Source organism: Grammomys surdaster, unplaced genomic scaffold (assembly GCF_004785775.1).
Source record: "Grammomys surdaster isolate TR1022 unplaced genomic scaffold, NIH_TR_1.0 278, whole genome shotgun sequence".
NCBI classification, from domain to species: domain Eukaryota; kingdom Metazoa; phylum Chordata; class Mammalia; order Rodentia; family Muridae; genus Grammomys; species Grammomys surdaster.
In genome coordinates, this window is record NW_021604719.1 from 5,383,614 (window position 1) to 5,399,494 (window position 15,881).

Consider the following 15,881-nt stretch of genomic DNA (forward strand, 5'->3'; position numbering starts at 1 on the left):
GCAAGCTGGCCTGAACTCACGGAGATCTGTCTGCCTCAGTCTTCCAGTTGCTGGGATTGAAAACTTGTAGCGCATATTATTTTAATTAAATGTTTGTGAACCTAGAGGTAATATCCACCACATTGCGAGCCATTCATTTCATAGCGATGAAAAAATTCCTAGTGAGAGTTTTAGTGTTTAGATCACAGCATAAAGCAATTTAAAAACAAAAGGCTGGAGAAGGAGTTCAGTGGTAATGGCAGGTTGCAGGTCCTGCCCTTAAGGTGCTGGCAGCCTCCTCTTCCTACCTATGGAAATGATTGATCTTGCAGTTTCTGTTCACATTCAAGCATAAGAATGTGAACATCTAAAACCACTTAATGAGGTGCACTTCAGGAGCCACAGGCAAACTTCCTGCAAGATGTAGTAGCTGGAGTTGACTCTGGCTGTCTGGAGAAAGTTCAATATCAAAGACTTCCTTAGGACTTCCACAACTGAGATCTGACCACAGCTAGTAAGACTGCGCACAAGGAATGCCCAACAAAGCCAGACCAATACAATCAAGAGATCCATGAATGCTATCTTTTAAGTCACAAGACTTTTCAGAGTTGAGGGTGGGGTGGGATGCTGTTGTACTGAGATTGTTCACAGAAATATCTATCTGGACTTCCTTCTGGGAAGCATTTTCACTATTTATTAGAAGAATGAAAAGATCATTGGTATTGAGCAAGAGGTTGCCTTTGAGGAGTTTAAGGAACTAGTAAGAACAAATATATAGTGTGTGTGTGGGATGGCGCACACCTTTGATCTCAGGGACTCAGGAGGCAGAGGCAGGTGGATCTCTGAGTTCGAGGCCAACTTGGTCTACAAAGTGAGTTTCAGAATAGCCTAGGCTACACAGAGAACCCTGTCTTAAAAAAAAGAAAAGAAAAGAAAAAGAAAAGTATACAGATTGATGAACAGCCTAGGACACTGAGGGAAACGTAAACTCAGCTGTGCTGAGGCCAAATGATGATGAACTGAAGTCTATTCACTCAGCAGGTTCTTGTGTTTGAGATTTAAGGCAAGTGTCTGACTCTGCTAAGTAATCTTAATTGTTCTCCATAAACTCACAGCTTTATCAACTAATTAGAACTCCAGGGTGCTTCTGACTTGTCGCCACATATGCTAATTGGCTTTGATCATGCTCACCCATTCATCCAAAGTTATATCCAGCTAGGTGTTAAAGAGATTATAGAGCCAAAAGCCTGCTTCCTTCTCTTGCAAAGCTTGAGGTGTCTTTGATAATCTAACTACGGAAGAAATAAAGAAAAAAAAAGAACAAAAAATGACTCATGGAAAAACATGACTTCTTAGTGCTTCAGGTGTTAAGAAAGAATGCTTGGGAATTTCCACTCAAGGAGGGGACTGTGGTTGGATCTATCTTGAATTGCTGATATGGTCCCAAATCTGACATCATAATGATATCTTAAAAATTGACTGGCTTGTTTTATTTTATGAAATAAAAACAGTAAGAGCAAATAGCTCAAGGACACTAATGTGTATTGCATAGGATCTAATCCGTGTTGTGAATGGATAAATTTATTTAAAAAGACAGTCCAGTCTTCAGAAAATTCTTTGTAGTAGTGCATTTGTTCAGATGTTTAAACCAGTTATAGAGTCACTAAGTGGCCTATGTTCATAGAGCAGGAGACAGAAAGGTAGAATTCAAACCTAGGCAGCCACTACTAATAAATACAACACCACCTTTTACTATAAGATTTTGTGTTTCATAAATGACTTCAAATTTTTTAAAAAATGATTTATTCATCTTTCATAAGTGAATGTTTTTCCTGTATGTATGTATGTGCACCACACGCATGTTTGGTGCCTGCAAGTGTCGGAATACGCCATCAGATCCCCTGGAATGGGAGCTATGGATGGTTGACAATCACCACATGGATGTTGGTAATCAAACCCTGGTCTTCTGCAAGAGCCACAAGTGCTTCTAACCCCTGAGCTCTATCTCCAGCCCCAGATGAATTTTAAAATGACAAGTTGGGAACTCACTTCTGTCTCAGTTGTATATTAGCTAGGATACCATTGTATCTACTAGAAGTTTTTTTCATACTTATTTCTTAAACATGGAACTAAATTGATTTTGATTGCCATGGATATTTTGTTAAGTAAGATGGAGTCCGGATGGCATTACATCACCAGAGATCAGTCACTCAGTAAATGACTCAGTAAGTGTTCCCTTTTACCCGTATTTTTGTAAAACTGCAGATTATTAGATGAAGCTCAAAACACAAGATTGAGCCTGTTAGCTTTTTGTTTGTTTTGTTTTATTTTTGAGACAGGGTCTCACTATGTAGCTCTGTCTTTCTTAGAACTCCCTATGTAGACCATGCTGGCCTCAAACTCACAGAGATCCTCCTGTCTCTGTCTCCCAAGTGCTGGGATTAAAGGTGTGTGCCACTACTGCCTGGCTTGCAGTTTTTACCATCTTTCCCTGCCCTTGTTTGAACACAACTATCTGGTTCACACAAGAAGAAAGCAATGTGTAATGAAAAGAATACAGAAGAATGTACCTGTGGCAAGCACAAGCAAGGCTCGTCTTGTTTCTGTCTGAATGCTTTCTGGAGCCTAGGCAGAGACATGCTTCTTCCTCATTCCCCCATTGCATGGGAATCTGCATGGCTTTCCAAGTTGTTTACTGGTTTGTTTTATTTGATCCTCCAGAAAACTATATTCAGTTCTAATCTAGTATGGAAAAAAATCACAGCTTAATTAACTTCCAGTGACAATTAGGAAATGATCTCAATACACTAAACTCATCTTTAAGTGGATTAGACTCAGTTGAAATTTTGGATCCTTTTAATATAGGCAAGAGCAACAATGGGACCTACTATTTATTAATAACATAGTGATTTCCAGGCTATGGTCCAGGGTTTATCTCCTTTAGTCTTTTTTTTTTTTAAGGCTGGTGCTGGGATTTGAACCCAGGATCCTGCACCTACTAAGCACATGCTTCTCATCAATCATGGAATCACTGAGCTACACTCCCAGCCTCTCAGCCATTCTTCAAAACAATCGTCTGAAGTAGGAACTATTGAAATCTCATTTTAAGAACTGAAAGAAGGGCTGGCTCCATGGCTTAGAGGGGTAAAGGGCTTATTGCAAAAGCATGAAGATCTGAGTTATGATGGCATGTGCCTAAAACTCCAACGATGGGGACCCTGGGGGTTCACAAGCTGGTCAGTTTAGGTGAAATAGTGAGCTTCAAGCCCAGTAAGAGATCTCAGGAACGTGAGCTAGAGAACAACTAACAATGTTATCCCAACACTGATTTCTGGCCTCCCTATGTACCCACACAGTGGCATGCACCCGTACATACATGCATTCACTACACAGACACACACGTTGAAATAACAGATTCAAAGAGTGTTAGTAGCTTACAAGAGCCTCGTAGGTCGTTAGTGTTAGAGACAAGACTTTAGCCATCTTGGGTCTTAGAGGAGTCGTTTGTTACCCTTTGAAGACAGTGTCCAATAGGCAAGTGTGGCTATGTTCCTGCTTGATGCCGAAACTGGCAGTGCCATGCTCGGAGTTCACCCACCGTATGCCTTCCGTTTTGGAATTAGACGCTCCTATTTCATATTTGGTAGTATGGGCCTGGAGTCCTAAACCCTGGAAGCAGAGGCAGGAAGATTGCTGCAAATTGGAGGCCAGGCTGTTTTGCAAAGAGGGTTCTAGGCCAAAAGGGCTACATAGCAAGGTCCTGCTTTAAGAAACGAAATCAACTTAAACAACAGAATGGTTCTTACTGCTCCAGCCAGCTATGCTGTACTCAGGGAATCCAAAGCCTCCCGCAGAGCTCCAAGGAAGGATTTTAGGATACTAATTCTTTCAGAAACTATTTTGTCTGCTTTTCTTGTGGAATACTGATTTCTAAAAAGTCCTATCGGGTGGATCTCCCTCAATCCCAGTCTAAGATTTTTCTGTCTTAATTAACATATCAATGGGCACTACAGGATTAATAAAAGATCACCCTTGGAAGGTACTCAGGGCCCAAGCTCCTCTGTCCCCTCCTCCTCTCATTTCTTCCTGTTTCATCTCACAGTTTGGAATCCGGTGGGTACTCTCCTGAATATATGTGTTGGCGGCAGCTGCTGGGGGAATTACCAGGACACAGCAGATGTGTCAACAGCTAGGGTGGACTCAGCTCATATTGAAATTGCTTTTCAAGTGAGTCTCAGCCAAACAGCTCACAGACATCCTTATCTGTTACTGTATTAAGCTAAAAGGTTAGTTAAAAGTGCGATAAATATATGCTAGACTTAATGAGCTTTAGAAAAATTTCTGAAGTGTAATACTTTGATTGGCAGATTAAGTTTAAAAATAAATAAAAACATGGAGTTGCATTTCTCTTGCTTGGAGTTCTCATTAGAGTGATTGTCTTCAAACCCTGTGTCAATTCCTGATCCACCCCCTGTGATACTCAGGGAAGACAGGGTGACCAACTACTTCCTTAAGATCGTCCAACTCTTGGATGATTACCCAAAATGCCTTGTTGTGGGAGCAGATGCAGCAGATCTGTTTGTTCCTGGAAGACTGTGGTGCTGATGGGCAAGAACACTGTGATACACAAGGTCATCTGGGGGCATCTGGAAAACAATCCAACTCTGGAGAATATGCTGCCTCATATCTGGGGGGAATGTGGGCTTTGTGTTCGTTCACCAAGGAGGATCTCACTGACACTGGGGACATGCTGCTGGCCAATAACATGCTGGCTGCCCTCTGTGATGGTGCCACTGCTGTGTATGAGGTCACTGTGCCAGCCCAGGACATGATCTTGGGCTTTAGAAGTCCTCTTTCTTCCAGGATTTAGACATTACCGCTAAAATCTCCAGAGGCACCAATGAAATTCTGAGTGATGTGCAGCTGATAAAACCTGGAGACAAAGTAGGAGCCAGTTAAGCCACAGTGCTGAACACATTGAATCTCTCTCCCTTTCTTTTGGGGTGATCATCAGTAGTCAGGTGTTTGACAATGGTAGCATTTGCAACCTGGAAGTGCTTGACATCACAGAGTTGACTCTGTACTTCCGCTTCCTAGTGGTATGTACGAAAGGTTGCCAGTGTTTGTTGGCAGAGTGGTTGCCTCACTGTTGCCCCAGGGCCACACACTATTGTCAATGGATAGAAGTGAGTCTTTGTGGACAATCAGATGAAGATACACTATTTGCTCTCTTTGACTAATCCCCTCAAAGCAACCAACTCAGTCAGCTTAATTTGAGAAACATGGAAATAAAGGAAAGGGGTGGTGGTGGTGTTTGTTCCTTGTACGCACAGACTCTAGTCACTGGCCTTGCAGTTTTCCCCAGATAGAAAGAGATCATCCTAGTCTGAGGCTCCATCACTTGAACCAAGGCTTTGAGGATGATGCCCAAGCTAGATTCAAACTGAGAGTCCTGTGTAACTCATTTGAGGTTTAATATAGTGGTCTGGAGTTTGAAGAGCTTCCCAAAGTAGTTCTCTCTACTTAACAAGCAAGACTGAGCAATGCTGATTCACAAGGATTTTCTAGAGGCAAGCACCAAGCTCGGGTGGAGAAAGTTTCAATCTGTGTGTAGATATAGATTTTTTCCCTTTTCAACATGTTCACAGTTCTGGTGACACAGACACATTTGGCCATCTCATTTTACCCTTAAGATGTGCTTTATGTAGGAATGCTGAGTACTTTCTGCATGGACTTCACATGTGCAGGTTTCATGTGAGTTTTTAACGAACTAAAAGCCTTCTATAAGGAGAGTACAATACTCACATAGAAGACCACATACCCAGTCTACCATTCTCATAAATGAGGGAATTGAGGCTGGATCAAATGACCCGGTATTTCCCCCAAGATGGTGACTGGACTAGCTGGTACTCTGGTTCTTGCTTTGCCCTTCTTTCTCTGGCAAACTCTACAGCAGTGCTAAGGGATGTGGACGCATACCAAAATTATCTAGGGAACTTACTACATCTTCTCATCTGTGGGTCTCAGGCAGGGAGCCGGCCATGGTATCAATGAGTTTTTTACTTGAACATTTGTGATGCTAAGCCCTCTGGGTTGTAAATGCCATCATTGTCAAACACCTTTTGGAATGATCACCCCAAAGGAGAAGGGAATGATGATCAGGTAAACAGTGACTTTTTTAGTGCTTACATGACTGCTGTATGGGATATAAGACAGCATAACCCACTGTCCTCATTCATTTGCACCCTCTGACATGGGCATTCTCATTAGGAGTGTGTGCTTTCTGCCTACAGTATGAAGTGACAGTTTCTGTCACCCTTCCTTTACTATCTCATCCACTTGTTTTCTTTCTCTCAACTTTTATCTTGAATTATTCCCCTCCTACTTGCACAGTTTAATGTATATTTGCTCCTTTGCAACTGGTTATGAGCATCTTTAGATAGGAATTGTATCCTAAATTTTCATAATTAATTTTGACTATGTATAAATTATTAACCAATACATGTAGGTTGAGTACACCTTCCCCATCAGTTTGGCTGACACAGTTAAGGGAGCATATCTGAGTTTCTTACTTGTGGATATGTAAAAAAAATATATAATAAATTAAAAAAAAGCTGTCATTGTTACTGTTTTTGCCAGCAAAGCTTCTTCTTCTTCTTTTTTTTTCTTTTTCCTTGCTGGGTTTTTGCACAATGACTTTATTTATTTATTTATTTATTTATTTATTTATTTATTTATAGACTTTCTAAAACACCATTTGCTTTCTTCAGCCAGGGCCAGCTCTAGCCAGTTGTTGCTTAGCAATAATAATGACATGTTGAGACTCATCTGATGGATTATGAATACCCTGAGCAGAGCTGGCCAAGGCAGCTGGTTGGTTAATTGTGGCCTCCAGTCATCACCAGGAGATCAGTGGCTGTGGGGAAAGAGAAGGCTGAGCTTGCTGCAAAATGCATTGCAGATTGCATTTGTGCTGCAAATGCACATTTCAGAAATTGAGGAGAAATAAAACCTGAAGATGGAGACCAATTCCATGTCTTTGAAACGTCAGGTAGCTACCTGGCCTAAAATAACATATTCTTCCTGAGAGCCTCACAGGGTTATTTACAGTGTGTATGGCTTCCACTTTCTACAATTCTCCATGGATGATGGATGGTGATGGCCACAGTACTGACAACAGCAGAAAGGCCACCTAAGGAATGGCCACTTGTAAAATGTCACTTTTAAACACAGCCATTTGTGAATGATTACACTTTATATTTGTTGCCCTCTTTTTATTATAACTTGGAATGAACTGATTATGTTCATATGCCTGGGGCCTTTTGGGTCAAGTGGATGTCCAGGGTGGATCGAAAGTGCTGTTTTATAAAGTCCCTTCAAATAGGATTTCTATTGGAAACCTCAGAACTGTTTGCATTTATGGAAGCTAATGCTGCTGGAGGGAGCCTCACCATCTCTTCTTTTTTAGTTCCAGAGCTTTGTGGTCATGTGATGAGGTGATAGACCTATACAGAGTGTTGTCCTTACTGATGGCTGTCTCTATTCTTAGACTGACATTGTTGTTACAATTTCCTAGAACACCAGGCTCTTGAGCCATCTCAGCATAGGACAGAACAGGCCAAGGCACTTGAAAGCAATGAGAAACATGAGCATAATCCCAACAGGACAGGAAGGAACTGGGATTGCAAACAGGCATTCTATGTCCACTGTCGTCAAGGAGACACGTGGTGTACGTATGTTACTGTTAGCTAAAAATTCATTTTCTGGAGGCCCAAATGGTTGGAAAGACCATAACCAGAGGCAGTTTATTAAACAAAACAAAACAAAACAAAACAAAACAAAACACCACCAACAACAAAAAAGTCAGTTCGTGGTGGCGCATGCCTTTAATCCCAGCACTTGGGAGGCAGAGGCAAGCAGATTTCTGAGTTTGAGGCCAGCCTGGTCTACAGAGTGAGTTCTAGGACAGTCAGAGCTACACAGAGAGACCCTGTCTCAAAACAAAAACAAAACAACCCCCTCCCCAAACAACAACAACAACAGAGACAATTTATTAGTAAGACTTAGTGCTTGGGTGTTTAAATAAATCAGCCTATGTGTACATAACTTATACTTCCATTGACTTCACTAAAAGACTTTCTTTTTCCTCTTTGACTTTCTACCTTAATTCATTCTTAGATTTAGAGATATGAATTTTCAAATTACTGTCTTCCAAGTAAGAACTTCTGGACTTTGGCCATGAGATATAGAGTAATGGTCCATCAATCTCAAGAAAGTCTATAAAGGAATTTGAGGTTTGGTTTTGGTTTTAAGACCCACTAGTTACAACTAGACACCTGTTGTTGCTAGGTTCAGACCCAATGTGTGCTGTTTGTTATTTCACTGTTTTTTGAAACATCAAGGGCTTAGAATATTGGTTCATGAGACAAAGCAGAGTCAAGAGCAAGGGGAAGATGGGAAAAACTGAGTTCGGATAATGTCTGAACCATGTATCTGTAAAACCACACACCAGTCTCTTTACACACCATGCAACCAGACCCATATATCTTACAATGTGACCCTGATGATGCTCAAAACCCACAGTGGCTGCCCCATGCCTATCTAGTGGAATCTTAAGACTGCCTTCATGCCTTCAAAAACTTGCCCCAGCTGTCATTTTCAGCCTGAAATATGTTCCCCCTTCCTTGCACTGCTTTCAGTTTCTGTGTGTCTACTGCTCCGCTGGTCTCTCACAGCTTGTGGTGAGTCCCTTGTTGTTAGGGATCAGTTTTGCCCACATTTATATAATTGACAGCATTGATCCCTGCCCTTTTCCCTCTTGAGAGAAATCACTAATGCTTCTCTTCCTCCCTGGAGCCAATTCTAATATTGCTGAATTGCATGGTGGTAAGTCTAAAGCAGTTGGAGGTAAAAGTCAAACTGCCCTGGCTAGGCAGGTAATGCCTCAAAAATGAGCTGCAGTCTCCGAATCACAGGGTTTGCCTATTGCTTTGTGTTGAGCTGGACTTTGCCCCTAGGATTTGGTCATGTTTTCTCTCCATCACAGAGGCCACAGAGAGGCCCTAAACCACCCTGTTCCTCCTTATATCAACCTGAACTTACCCAACAGCTCAACACTCAGCTCCATTAAACTGTCTAAACTTGTTTTGACCTTATCATCACTTCTAAGCCTGCCTAGGCTGGACGGCATGGCTTAGCTTGCTTTCTGATTACATTCCGATCCTAGATAAGTGTCTCTGCATATTGCCTAGCTCTCACTTGCAGGCTCCTCAAGTTTGCCTTTTATCTGGTTCATTCATGGATTTCTGCACTTGAGTGATGTTTAGCAGAAAGCCAAACTGTTCACTTTTGACAGTAAGGGATTTGAACACAATCAGGGAGAATCTGCAAGAATAATTAGTTAGAAGTCTTGAGAGCAAAAGCAATTGTTGGTCACACATTGGATGCTGAATATAGGTAAGGGACTTAAGACAATAAATTTAGAAAAACTGACATAAATTTAGTATATGCTTTAATGCCAAACATCTTGCAGATAAATGAATTATCTTTGCTTCACGTTTCCAAGCAAAGAGCAGTATTGTGGAAAATGTGTTGGGTATTTTATCTATTTATGCATTCATTTAACAGATTACTAAGCAGCCACTACTTTCTAGAAATCGTTTAAGGAGTTGAAGGGGATGCAGAGTACATAAAATAAGACAAAAAGCCCCTTTCATGAAGGACAATTCCCCTCTATTTCTCTAGTGAGAAAGCCAATATTCAGACGAACTGCATCATGGTAGGTGGTGAGAAGTGCTGGGCTGAGAACTTGGGTGGCCAGAGAATGGAGGCCATGGAGGCGTGGCTGTAGATTGGAGGCGTGGCTGTAGATTGGAGGCGTGGCTGTAGATTGGAGGCGTGGCTGTAGATTGGAGGCGTGGCTGTAGAGGAATGATGTGAAGAGATGACATTGATGCTGAGACTTGAATGAGAAGCAAGAGCCTTGTGTCAGCGATTGAACTAGAGAGCGTTGTAGGTAGAGACAGCTAGAGTGTAAATATGAAGGTGAATATTCACAACAGCCGTTGAAGATAGCAGCAAATTAATGCCTAGCAACAGATGAATGAATTTCCCAATACGGACCATCTATACCGTGGAATACTATTTAACCTTTAAAAGCAACAAGGACTGATAACATGCTACAACATGAAGGGGTTTCGAAAATACTAGGTTATGTGGAAGAGTCTGGACATGAAAGATTGTATTTTATATGATTCTATTTAACGGAGAACCTAAAACAGGTAAGTCCATAGACTCCACCAATGGCTGCCAGTCTCTGTGGGATGGAGAGAGATTGCTTAGTTGGCATGCCTTTTTCCTAGGGTGGGATGAAGTAAATGTAAAATTAGACTGTGGTAATTGTTGTAAAACACTGTGAATATGTCTATGCCACTGAGTTGTGTCTTCAAAGTAGTTCATTGTGCATTATACAAATACTACCTAGATTGATAAAAGTGATAATGTGAGTTAAACTTGCTATGCTTGACTAGAAGGGTGGGCAGTTCAGGCAATGAGAGTTTTCTGTGCCTTTCCCCAGGTAGTGCATGGGAAGACTTCTCTTCACCTCTCCTCAGAGACAATGGTTGTGGGCCTCGGAACTGGGGCAAGACAGTTTGCTGCCCCCTGCTGGCAGCCATGGTGTCTGCTTCTTGCCCTGTCAAAAACAGTAGTGCCAACTGGTGTCTCCTTGGTGGGTGACTGCACAATTTGGTGAGAATTTCTCTTTTTGTTGTCCTGGCCCTCCTTTAGCTTTTTATTTTTATGTTTACATTTCTTGTTGCTATGGGTCAGGGGACGTAAGAGAATGCTCGTTTCCCATGAGTTTGGAGGTCAGATCTCTTTTCTATTGATCCTCTTGTGTTGACCAATTTCTTGATAAATTTCCTTGACGAACTTCTGAAAATTCTCAAGCATTTCTTCTTCCTTGCTTTCAGGAAGGTCCTTATTTCTTCATTGCTGTGCTAAAAGTCACGTGGTTGCCATGTCCTGCCTCTCCTGGAAGAGCCTGCCTCTCCTGGAAGAACCTGCCTCTTTGGAACCTACTTTCTCTGGATGCTCAGTAGGCTAGTCTCTGTGGCAGTTTCAATTTTGTAGTTTTTTTTTTTCCTGTTGTTAGGTGGGGAATGATGCAGCTTTCTATAGTCTACATGAAAAAGGAGCGTGGAATCCTGGTGTACTCTTTAAATTTTTATATTACTTTTTAACTGATCGTAAAAGTTACATATATCTATGGGGTACTATGTGATGTTCTGGAGCGTGTATTCATCTTGTAATGTTTAAATGAGGCTTAATAAATCAGTTTAAATAGACATTTAAATGCTTAGATGTCTCCTCAGTCATTTGTCATTTCTTTTTTGGTGCAATCATTCAACACAGTTTTCTCTAGTGTTTTATAATATGCAGAAATCATTATCAATAGTGGCCCTACTGTGTAATAGCACACCGGGCTGCTTATTCCTGTGACTCAGTACCCATTGACTTATTCCTGTGACTCAGTACCCATTTTCTGAGTGCCTCCTAATACTCTATTCTCCCTAGCTTCTAGAAATCACCCTATTTTTCTTAATTTTTAATTATGTTTATGTGTGTCTGTAGATTTGAGTGTCAGTGCCTATGGAGACTGGAAGTATCAGATCCTCTTGGAGCTGAAGTTACAGATGGTTGTGAGCCGCCTGATCTGGGTTCTGGGAATCAAACTTGGGTCCTCTGGAAGCGGATGTTAACCACTGAGCCCCTAGAGCTTGATTGCTTGATTGATTGATTGATTTAATGTCGAAGTGGTCTCTGCATGTACATCTGCATGCCAGAAGAAGGCATCAGAACGCATTATCGATGGCTGTAAGTCGCCATGGCCATGTTGTTGTTGGCAACTCTGGATTTCTGGAAGAAAAGCTGGTGCTCTTAACGCTGTGCCATTTCTTCAGCCCTTCCCTCCCCCAACACACTTTTTTTTAATATTAACGTTTATTTTTCCATTAATTAATTTATTTATTCACTTTACATCCCGATTGCTGCCCTCATCAGTCCCCCCTTACACAACCTCTTTCTCCACCCCATCACCTTCTTTAAGAGGGTAGGTGTCTCCTGGGTGTCCCCACCCCCACCCCCATCCGACACCCTGGCACATCAAGTCTCTGCAGGGCTAGGCACATCCTTTCCCACTAAGGCCACACAAGGCATCTCAGTTAGGGCAGTGGATTCCACAAACAGGCAACAACTTTAGGGACAGCCCCATTCCAGTTGTTGGGAAACCCACATAGAGACTGAGCCATATATCTACTATGTATATTCGGGTAGGACACCATCCAGACCATGTATGCTCTTTGGTTGGTAGCTCGGTCTCTGAGAGGCCCAAGGGTCCAGGCTAGTTGACTCTGTTGGTCTTTCTGTGGAGTTCCTATCCTTTTGCGGCCCTCAATCCTTCCCCTAACTCTTCTATAAGAGTTCCCAAGCTCCATTCAATGTTAGGCTGTGAGCCTCTGCCTCTGTTTTAAGTAGCCCAGGCTGGCCTCTAACTCTTGATCTACTCGCTTCAGGCACGAGGGTGCTGGGATTGCAGGTGTGTACCACCACGTCTGTCTTTTACCTTTGGCTTCTCTGAGATCAAGGTTGCATTGATCCCTTTGGAATTTTGAAGTTGCACATAGTCAGATCGATCACTTCTTTTCTTTTTACATTTTTCCTATGTGATAACATTTTTTAGGAAAGAACTAAGAAGTCTACACCAAGGAGATAGCTGCGTGATTTTACATTTTCATATTTATATCTTTCATCTGTCTGGAATTTGCTCAAGGGTAAGATTTAATGTATAGCACTGTGCCCCCTGTGAGTCATTCCTTAGCCCTAAGATGTTCTGCCTTGGAACTTTTGTCATTTAATCTGAGTCTATTTTTACATACAAAGACCCCAAGATCTAAAAAACCACATCATAGATCTGCTATTAGAGAAAAATCTACAATAGATGCTGGCTTTGAGAAGGTAGTTTGTTCTGAAGTTATGCTTTACATTCCTCGTGCATACTAATGTTTATGATGAGTATGGTTAATTCTCTTGAATTTAAAAATGGTTACACTTGTTTATTTTGTGTGCAGTTGTATGAGTAACACATGTTGAGGTCAGAAGGACAGCTTGCAGGAGTGGGTTCTTTTTTTCTATCATGTGGATTCTGGGGATCAAAGTAACATCTTACCAGCAAGCTCTTTGACTTGGTCTACCCTCTCGCCAGCTCCTAACTTGAATGTTTAAAGATGTACTTCACTGTCTGATAATAATAATAATAGTAATAATAATATTAAAATAACAACAACAACAATAAAAATATTGTAAATTTACAATTCTCTTTTTCCTTAAATTCCAATGCCCCAGTGCTCCCAGTGCTGTATTGTACTGGCAATAATAGATACCTGTGCTTCATTTCTTTTTTTACTGGTCAATGCAGCACTTTTCCTGCAGAGTGAATGGTGTCAACTTTATTATCACTACTATTGCAGTGTTGGGGATTGCATCAAGGCCTTGAGTGCCAGGCAGGCATTCTGCCCCACCCCCGCTTCATTCCTGAGCCTCAATGAATACATTAAATTAATACACTATTCTTATTAATTTATCAAGGTGTCAATAACAGGAGAATAAATGTAAATTTAACTGAATTCAATGAGTGCTTTATCAGGTGAGTACTCAGTTTTCAACTGTCATTAGATTTCCTAGTATCAAAGTGCTTTACGAACTTCGTAATTCCATTAGGTTGACACTGATTATAAATATCCTCTTGCACTCAATTCTCTTCCACTCAAATTCAGAAGTGTGTGTGTGTGTTCTTTTTTTTTTATCATTTTGCTCATGCTAACTTTTTTATTAGCATGAAAAGAATTGCATTTCATTATGGCAGGTTTCTAACCACATTTGGCTGTGGTGTTTCTTGCTTTCTCGCTTTCTTCTGCCCATCTTCTCAGTCTTCCTTGCTTTTGCTGCTCCCTCATGCCCTCCTTCGCCCTCTCAGTAAGAGCTTCCCCTCCTCCACACCTTTTGTTCCCCTCTAATGTCTCACATCTGTAGGAGTCAGCGGGAGCCTTGAGTAAGTCCTGGATAAACAAGCATCATTGAAATGGGCACAGCCGCATCAAGGATTCCAGACATCAGATGCATGAGACATTGGACAAGCTGACTTGTCCTCATATGAGATAGGCTCAAAAGAGGTGGCTAAGTTCTCCTCAAAACTATGAGTATGGCCGCTTATGAATGACTGATCATTGTATGACTGCAGCTTTCTCCTCACAGATATTTATAGACTGAGATTGCTCTTTAGGGAGACCTCTTACCTAGGATACCTAACTCCTCCCTCAATGCTGTACTCAATAAACATACTGAAGTTTTGGGTTACTTGGTCAGAAAACTCCCATCTGATCCTGACCTTACCATAGGTATACTGGTGTATATCTGTCCATATTTTACTCCCTGGCCACCCTTCCCCAGGGTTCCAGGACCCAAGCCATGCTGGTTGCAGCATGTATATCATAGTTGACATCTACTCCCACGCCCTCATATTTACATGCATACAAACATTGAAAGTTAAGATCTACATTTGACTAGAAGGTGCAATTTTCTCTTTTTGACTGGGTCACCTCATTTCTGACACTACTTCCTTTTCCTTGCAGATTTCATCTTTCTGCACAGCTGAGTACAACTCCATTATGTGTACATGCCAAGGTTTCATACCCATTCTTTTTCTGATGGGCCTTTCAGCTCGTTCCATTTCCTTGCTATTGTAAAGAATGCAGCAGTAAACATGCTAATTTGACAGGCTTAATTTCAGAATTATTTTTACATCCTTAAATCAATTAAAAAGTCATAGTCTGCTTTTGATGTTCTGAAACTAATTACTATAGAATCCATTGTTCACAAATATTAAAAAAAAAGATTTTTTTAAAAAGCAGCAGCCTGCTGTGGTGGTGAATGCTTTTTAATCCTAGCATTCCAGGAGGTAGAGGCAGGTAGATCTCTGATTTTAAATCTTCCTAGGCTGGTCTACAGAGCTAGTTCCAGGGTAGTCAGAGGTACACAGGGAAACAAAAACCAAAACCAGAATGTCAACTTCTTGGTACCTGTCTTACTCAAATATTATAATTATTTTTGGGTTAAACATTATAACTTATACTTTTAGCATATTATTATAACTCTAGTTCTAGTTACATTTCCTTTCTTAATTTTTTTCCCTCCCTGATAATTCTCTTCAAATTTTTTCTTCAGTGGGCACCTTTAAATATCCAGTCCTGAGGTTTATCCTCAGTTCTTGTGTTAGAGATTTACTGACAAAATAACTCAGCTTCTGTGGCAATGACTGTTACTGTGGCAGTAACAGTAATAACTCTTACTGTGGGGTAACAGTTCAGGCCTCACAGAATTTCTGTGATCCATATGAAACAGTAAATTCGAACAGCTTTGCATAGTGTTATTCAGTTGTCTTAGTCAGGGTTTGTATTCCTGCACAAAACATCATGACCAAGAAGCAAGCTGATGAGGAAAGGGTTTATTCAGCTTACACTTCCACATTGCTGTTCATCATCAAAGGAAGTCAGGACAGGAACTCACACAGGGCAGGAACCTGGAGGCAGGAGCTGATGCAGAGACCATGGAGGGGTGCTGATTACTGGATTGCTTCCCCTGGCTTGCTCAGCTTGCTTTCTTATAGAACCCAGGACTACCAGCCCAGGGATGGCACCACCCACAATGGGCCATTCTACCCATGATCACTAATTGAGAAAATGCCTTACAGCTGAATCTCATGGAGGCATTTCCTCAAAGGAGGCTCCTTTCTCTGTGACAACTCCAGTCTCTGTCAAGTTGACACACAGAAGCAGCCAGAACAG

At 41.4% G+C, this 15,881-nt stretch overlaps 1 pseudogene; it reads left to right on the forward strand.

Moving 5' to 3' along the window:
• Window positions 1-3,188: 3,188 nt before the first annotated feature.
• LOC114629149 lies at window positions 3,189-5,163 on the forward strand (annotated as a pseudogene).
• The last annotated feature ends 10,718 nt before the right edge of the window (window positions 5,164-15,881 follow it).